The sequence below is a fragment of the Chenopodium album genome, chromosome 16 (genome assembly GCF_948465745.1).
Source record: "Chenopodium album chromosome 16, dcCheAlbu1.1, whole genome shotgun sequence".
Lineage (NCBI taxonomy): Eukaryota > Viridiplantae > Streptophyta > Magnoliopsida > Caryophyllales > Amaranthaceae > Chenopodium > Chenopodium album.
In genome coordinates, this window is record NC_137849.1 from 34,617,637 (window position 1) to 34,626,362 (window position 8,726).

Genomic DNA, 8,726 nt, shown 5'->3' on the forward strand with positions numbered 1-8,726 from the left:
GTTTAGGTAGAAATATTGTTGGTTTTAGGGTGATCGTCCAACGACCGAATATCCCTCTACCAAAATGGCACCGTTGCCGGGGACTGGCGTTAAGCATTGAGTTACTTATGAGATATGTGAGACTAGTTCATTTGTATAGTTTTATTTTTCTCTGTTTTCTTTAACTAACCTACTAATCTCCCTTCTAGTCTTCTTTGTTAATGCCCAAACGCAGCAATAGGACACTTCCTCGTGCCGTTGAACCTCGAGCTTGAAAAGGTAGTAAGGGAAAATCGAAGAGAAAAGAGGGCGAGGGCTAGTGGTGCCACATCAAGTGAGCCACAAGTGGTAGTTGAGTCCGATCAATCTAGTTCTAGTGAGACTAGTGGAGAAACCATTCCACTAGAGTCACCAAGGACAAATTCTCCAACTTCTCCACCTCTTCACCAATTTGAGATGGCTCTTTCAAATAAGACTTTGAGAGAATTTGGTGTTCCTCCTCCGTATCAAGAAGCAAGTGGGATTGTTACTCCAACTACCGAAGCAAATAATTTCGAGATAAGGCCCGCCCTTATCACCTTGATTGAGGGTCATCAATTCTCCGGGGCAAAGCATGAGGACCCCATTGCGCATTTAAAGCAATTCACACGGTATTGTAGCACCGTGAAGGCAAATGGGGTGACTCCGGAGTACATTCTTCTAAGCATGTTCAAATTTTCTCTTTCGGGGAGTGCAAGTGATTGGCTCGATAGGTTGACTCCGAATTCATTGACAACCTGGAATGAGGTAACTTCAGCATTCCTTGGGAGGTTCATTCCTCTTGGAAAAACGGCGGAGTTGAGGTCCAAGATTTCAAACTTCCAACAAGAGCCCGATGAGTCTCTCTACGATGCTTGGGAGAGATTCAAAAGCTATCAACAACAATGTCCCCACCATGGGATGGAAGATTGGCTCTTGCTTCATGGATTCTATAGGGGTCTCTTGAGATCGGACCGCATACTCTTAGATGGAGCTTCGGGTGGGCCACTCATGAACAAACCACCCGCGGAGGCATTAAAGATCATAGAAGATGTAGTCCAAAACTACACCGATTGGAGCCCCGATGAGAGAAGCACCTCTAGGAGAGGGGGAAAGTATGAGGTAAATGCTATTAACATGCTTAGTTCAAAATTGGATGCCTTGTCTTCTAAATTTGACCAAATGCAATCTTCTCCCCCTCCTATCTCCCCCCTCCCTAATTCACGTGCATCTAATTCTTCGAATGATAATGTGTCTATGCAATTGATGTCTTGTGATGTATGTGGTGGTGAAGACCATGCGTCTTCCGATTGTTATTTGTTGAATGAGCAATGTTCCCCTTCCTCTTCCATGGAACAAGTCAATAACGTGAATGCTAATCCTAGGTTTGACCCCTATTCCAACACCTACAACGAGGGATGGAAACATCACCCTAATTTTGGTTGGAGAAGTGGCCAAAACCAAGGGCAAGGTAGTGGTCAAGGTCAAGCTAGTGGTAGTAGTAATTATGTGTCTAATAATCAACGGAATTATAGAAATGACAATAGATACCAACAAAAAGGCCAATACTCTTCCACTCACAACCCACCCGGTTTTAATGGAGGAGTAAGACCAACCATAGCTCCTGTCCCTCGACCACCACTTCAAATTCAAGCTCCTCCTCCTCCTAAGTCTAATCTAGAAAGCATGTTGGAACAATTCATGAACTCCCAAACTAAAAAGACAAATGACTTAGAGGAAAGCTTAAAGCAAATGCAAACCCACAATAAAATGTTGGAAAATCAAATGGCCCAAATAGCTAGTGCCCTTAAAGGCAAGTCTAGTACCTCATTGCCTAGCCAAGGTCTAGATCCTAGAGAGCAAGCCAATGCCATTGTAACTAGAAGTGGAAAAAGCTTGGGGGAAGTTCAAGGGAAGGGAATGCAACATGACTTAGAAGGTGAGAAGTCAAAGGAAAGAGTGATTGAAATGAGTGATTCCCATGGAGAGTTGAGAGTAGAAGAAGAAGAAGAAGAGAAAAACAAAAAGAAAGAAGTTGAAAAAGAAAAAAAAGAGAGTGAAATCCCACTACATGTGGCAAAGCTTCCTTTTCCGGGAAGGTTTGCCGGGTCTAGACTTGATGAACAATTTGCTAAGTTTTTGGAAGTCTTGAGGAAGCTTTATGTTAACATTCTATTCACCGATGCTATTAAACAAATGCGAACTTATGCTAAATTTCTTAAAGACATTTTGAGTAATAAAAGAGAAGTTGATTTTGTGGAAACGATTAATATGCCGGAAAATTGTAGTGCAATTATTCAAAATAAGTTGCCCACTAAGCTTAAAGATCCCGGTAGTTTTTCTATTCCATGTGCTATTGGTGAAATGGTAATTGATCGTGCTTTATGTGATCTTGGCGCTAGCATAAGCTTGATGCCCCTTTCTATGTGCAAAAGACTTGGCCTAGGAGAGTTAAAGCCCACCAACATTTCCCTTCAATTAGCCGATCGTTCGGTTAAGATGCCTTTGGGAAAACTAGAGGATGTCCCCCTTAGGGTGGGCAAACTTTACATTCCGGTGGATTTTATTGTGCTTGATATGGATGAGGACTTGAATGTCCCCATAATTCTAGGTAGGCCTTTCTTAGCCACGGCGGGGGCTATTATTGATGTGAAACATGGTAAATTGTCTTTGCTTGTTGGAAAAGAGAAAGTGGAATTCAAATTGAACCAAGTTATGAAATGTCCTTCCAACATGGATGATTGTATGAGTATTGATATTGTTGAGAATGTTATTAATGAATCCATACAATTGCATTTGCATAACACTAATGATTCTCTTGAGTATGAACTTGAAAGCAAAGATAGGTTTTGCAATGAAAACATGGAGATGGAGCCAATTGTGGAGATTCTTGACTCCACCCCCATGGACAAGGAAGAAGCAAACCTAGTAATTGGGAAAGAAGAAGTGAAGAAGCAACTCATGAACGACAATGGTAAGGAATGCCCAAGTGTAGAGCTAAAACCTCTACCATCCAACTTGAGGTATGAGTTTCTTGGTCCATCTTCTACATTTCCGGTTATTGTTAATGCTTCATTGGATGAGGTTCAAACCTCGAAATTGTTGAATGTATTGAGGATGCATCGCAAAGCTTTGGGATATAAAATGGATGATTTGAAAGGTATAAGCCCAACGCTTTGTATGCATCGAATTTCATTGGAGGATGATGCTAAACCATCAATTGAAAGACAAAGAAAGCTTAATCCTCCAATGCTTGAAGTGGTCAAGAAGGAAGTTCTTAAACTACTTGCCACCGGTATCATTTATCCTATTTCTAATAGTAGATGGGTGGCACCGGTGCAAGTAGTCCCTAAAAAGGGGGGGATGACGGTTATTAAAAATGAAAAAAGTGAACTCATCCCTACTAGAACTATTACCGGTTGGAGGATGTGTATAGACTATCGTAGGCTAAACACATCCACCAAGAAAGACCACTTCCCATTGCCTTTTATTGATCAAATGTTGGAAAGGCTAGCATCTCACAAGTATTTTTGTTATCTTGATGGTTATTCCGGGTTCTTTCAAATCCCAATTCACCCGGATGACCAAGAGAAAACAACATTCACTTGTCCATATGGCACCTATGCTTACCGTAGGATGCCATTTGGCTTATGCAATGCCCCCGCTACCTTCCAAAGATGTATGATGGCAATTTTTGCGGATATGATTGAAAAAGAAATGGAAGTTTTTATGGATGACTTCTCGGTTGGGGGAAGTTCTTTTGATGATTGTTTAATTAATCTCACGCGATGTTTGAAAAAGTGTGAAGAGGTCAACCTTGTCCTTAATTGGGAGAAATGTCATTTTATGGTTCAAGAAGGCATTGTTCTTGGCCATAAGATCTCCCATGAGGGGATTGAGGTTGATAGGGCTAAGGTGGATGTAATAGAGAAGCTCCCACCCCCTACTAATGTGAAAGGGGTGAGATCTTTCTTGGGACATGCCGGTTTCTATCGGCGTTTCATCAAGGACTTCTCTAAAATAGCCAAACCTCTTACTACACTTCTTCAAAAGGAGTGTGATTTTGTATTTGATGGTGCTTGTCTAGATGCGTTTTGTAGGTTGAAGGAAGCATTGATCTCGGCACCAATAGTGCAAGCTCCGGATTGGAGCCTCCCCTTTGAACTAATGTGTGATGCAAGTGACACGGCGGTTGGTGCCGTGTTAGGGCAAAAGAAAGAAAAGAGGGTGCACGTGATCCACTATGCAAGCAAGACACTGAATGATGCACAAAAGAACTACACCTAGACCGAGAAGGAGCTTCTTGCGGTAATCTACGCCTTTGACAAGTTCCGTTCCTACCTTTTGGGTTCAAAAACCATTGTCTACACCGACCATTCGGCAATCAAATATCTCATGTCCAAGAAGCATTCAAAGCCTAGGTTGATGAGATGGGTGCTTGCTTTACAAGATTTTGATATAGAGGTTAAAGACAAAAAGGGGACGGAAAATTTGGTAGCGGATCATTTGTCAAGGTTGGAAATCCGAGATGAAGATGTTGATCAACTTCCAATCAATGATGAGCTCAAAGATGATGTTTTGTATGCTATCCAAGCAAAGTCATTGCCTTGGTATGCCAATATAGTGAACTACTTGTCTTGTGAGGCAATTCCACCGGAGTTCACCCCTCAACAAAGAAGAAAATTGAAGCACGAGTCGAAAAGGTACATATGGGATGATCCTATTTTGTACAAGATAGGGGTGGATGATCTTTTGAGAAGATGTGTTCCCGACGATGAAATTCAAAGTGTGCTTCATATGTGCCACTCATCACAATGTGGTGGTCATATGGGAGCAAACAAAACGGCGGCAAAAGTGTTGCAATGTTTGTTATTTTGGCCTACTCTCTTCAAGGATGCATGGGTCTTTGCGAAGACTTGTGACAAATGCCAAAGAACCGGGAACATATCAAAAAGAAATGAGATGCCTCAAAATCCGATCTTGGAATTGGAGGTATTTGATGTTTGGGGGATCGACTTCATGGGTCCCTTTCCTTCATCTTACGGTAATCTCTACATTCTAGTAGCGGTGGACTATGTGTCAAAATGGGTGGAAGCTCTTGCATCACCAAAGAATGACTCCAAGGTGGTGATGAAGATGTTTAGAAAGATCATATTCCCAAGATTTGGCGTTCCACGGGCTGTGATAAGTGATGGAGGGTCTCATTTTTCTCATCGAACATTCAAAGCTTTATTGGCCAAGTACGGAGTACACCATAAGGTGGGTTTGTCCTATCATCCTCAGACAAGCGGCCAAACGGAGGTTTCAAATAGAGAAATCAAGCTCATTTTGGAGAAGACCGTGGCTAGAAGTAAGAAGGATTGGGCGGCAAAACTTGATGATGCCTTATGGGCATACCGTACAGCTTTTAAGACACCCATAGGGACCACTCCTTACAAGTTGGTCTATGGGAAGTCTTGCCATTTTCCCGTGGAATTGGAGCACAAGGCTCAATGGGCAATTAAAGCCTTGAATTTTGACCTCAAAACTGCCGGAGAGAAAAGAATGCTAGACTTGCATGAGCTAGAGGAATTGAGAATGAACGCATACGATAATGCAAGCTCTTACAAGGCAAAGTCTAAGGAGTTTCATGACAAGTACATTATCAAGAGGGACTTCAAGGAAGGTGATAAGGTCCTTCTCTACAACTCAAGGTTAAAGCTCTTCCCCGGAAAGCTTAAATCAAGGTGGAGTGGTCCTTTTCAAGTTGTAAAGGTATTTCCCTATGGCTCAATTGATGTTTGGAGTGAGAGCACCGGAGCATTCAAAGTGAATGGTCAACGCCTCAAGATTTATTATGAGGGTGACAAGAAAGGTGTGGTTCACTCCATCAAGGTCAAGGAATTCAATGTCTCCAGTTAATGTGAACGGAAGGGCGTCAAGCTAGTGACGTTAAAGAAGCGCTCCCGGGAGGCAACCCGAGTATTTTTGCTTTTACTAAAAAAAAAAAAAAAAAAAAAAAAAAAAAAAAAAAAAAAATTTAAAGCGAGAGAGAGAGATGAAAGAGCTTAAACTAACACTTAACACTTTGAATGTTTTGTTTAGTATTTTGTTTTGATATAGGTAATTTGCTTGGAGAAAAGAAAATGAGGCAGATTTGGAAACTCCAGTTAGGAGCGGGCGCTCCTACCCGAGTGCACGCCCGCTCCTACTAGCAGCAAACAGGTAGGAACTCTAGCAAATTGAGGAGCGGGCGCTCCTGAAGGAGTGCACGCCCGCTCCTCTATATCAAGAAATAAGCAGGAACTACAGAAAATGTAGGAGCGGGCGCTCCTGAAGGAGTGCACGCCCGCTCCTGTATACTCAAAACTGGGCAGGAACTCTTGAAATTATAGGAGCGGGCGCTCCTAACACCGTGCACGCCCGCTCCTATATTCAGCTCTCGAAAAAAAAAAATAAAAAAATAAAAAAATAATAATAAAAAAATAAAAAAATTGAGTTTTGAAAAAAAAAACTGACAGGAACTCCAGAAATTGTAGGAGCGGGCGCTCCTAACACCCTGCACGCCCGCTCCTACTGACGAAATGGAGGCAGTAGGTCCCTCCGAAGGCAGGAGCGGGCGCTCCTCTTCTTAGGAGCGGGCGCTCCACCCCTGCCGTGTAAAAAAAAAAAGAGATTTCCCCTTATCTCTTTTTTTACCTTCTCTCATTCTCCACCTCTCATTTACCCATATTCATCTTCTCTCTCCTCTTTACCCACCTCTTTCTCACTCTAAAAACCCCATCTTCTCTACCTTCTCTCATCAAAATCATCATCAATCCTTCATTTTTTTTTCACTCAAAATTTACAAATTCTTACTCTCCTTCCAATTCTCTTTCTAAAAATCACAAAAATTCACAAATTTGGTCAAAAATTCGAAAACCCACAAAATCTCCATTGAAGAACAAGAGCAAAAAGGTGAAAGCTTGAAGAAGGAGGAGCAAATTTGGGTAGCCTTGGAGGATTTTAGAGTATTTTCATACTCTATTTGGTATAATCCACTTCTCTACTTAACTTTCTTTTTCAAATTTTCATAATTATTGTTTATTTCATATAAATTGTGTAGTTGATTGCATGATTGGTTGGAATTGAACAATTATTGTTGTTTATGGAGAATTGTTGGAGAAAATTGTGAATAATTTTTAGAATAGTTGAAATCGTGATTGAAAATTGCTTAAACATTATGATCTTGTGAATGTGATTTGTGTGAAATTAGTGAAGTACATTGTTGTTGGGAATTTGTGTGTTGGAATATATTGTTGGTTGTGTTGTGGAACAGGTACATTTGGATTTTTAAAGGGGGTTTGAAGTTAAGGGTGTGTGTGGAGTTGTTTGTTGTTGAGTGTTATTCCTAATTACCTTTTTCCGAACTAAAAGAAAAAAAAATGAAGAAATTCATTGGAGGGATTAAGAAAAGAAAAACAAGTGAACCTCAAACATCCTCATCCCCTTCACAACGAGAAAACCCTAACCCACCACCAACTTTAAAAATCGATAAACGATTTAAAAAGCCTTTCGATGACCTTTCCAAACGAAAAATTATTCCAACCGGATTCTATCATCAACATTCAATGCGACTTCTAAGGGTCGATGAGGGAATTAGAAGAGTAGCCGAAAACTTCGGTTGGCTAGACTTCTTGGACCTTGCGGAAGAAACCTTTTCTTCCCTAACTCTTGAATTCCTCTCATCGGTTTCTATGAAGCGCATAAACCTTGAGGATGAGCCATTGGAATGCGAAATAAAATTTAGAATGTTCAATGTCGAAAAAACCTTAACTTTGACGAGATTGAACGAAATTTTTGAATGGCCCACCCTCAACCAAGTCTATGACCCCAATGGTACTTACTTCTCAAGTTATGAGGAGCAAGTGTGGTGGAATACCATTGCGGGGTATCCCAATTTCACAACCCGGTCTAGCCATGCTAGCCACATTATCCACCCCGTCCTTCGAATCTTCATGCGAATCATGAGCTATGCTTGTTTTTCTAAACAAGACTTAGGGAAGCTAACTAAAGAGGAGATCAAATGCCTCTTTCTAGCTTCAAGATTCGAAGGAAATGTGGAAGGGAATGTGAACATGGGATACTTGTTCATCAAGAGATGTATTGAAATAAGAGAAAGTGGAGAGATGAGCGGAGAGATTAGATGCGGGGGAATGATTTCAATTATTGCGAGGAAGTTAGGGTTTGGGTCTTTTCTAGACCAAATGACCCCGGTCCAAAGTTCTAACATGCTTGATCTTAAGGCACTTAGTGATATGAAGTTCCTTAGTGAAATTCCGGGCCGAAATCTTCGCTTTAGTTGGAAGGTCAATGGGGTGCATTATTGCACTCTCCCAAATCCGGCGGTTAATAACTCGGTGGGGGACACATGGCAAGTGCCAAGAGATCAACTCCCACGAGGTATGGCCGGTGGTGGCGAGAATGTACCCGTACCCCGTCGTATGAGTACATCCTCCATTCCCCAATCTAGGGTAGATGGTTCCTCTTCCTCCTCTTCTCTCTTTGATGTGGAAATTGCTTTCAACCAATTAAATCTAACCAATCAAAGACTTCTTGAACAAAATGAGTACCAAAGTTTTGTAGCGGAGAGAAGCTACCAACATCAAGTTGAGAGGGGAGACTTTCTCCCTTACCTCAACTATCCCAACCGTCCCGTTCAAGAAGGGCCGGTAGCGGGTTGGAACAATGGCCAACCCACCTACCCCTTT

At 41.6% G+C, this 8,726-nt stretch overlaps 1 non-coding gene across 1 annotated transcript; it reads right to left on the reverse strand.

Annotated features, from left to right (window-relative positions):
• Positions 1-813: 813 nt before the first annotated feature.
• On the reverse strand, positions 814-920 carry LOC145587053 (small nucleolar RNA R71). The gene has a single exon (XR_014101104.1). It is a non-coding gene; the product is annotated as a small nucleolar RNA R71 (small nucleolar RNA).
• Positions 921-8,726: the final 7,806 nt, after the last annotated feature.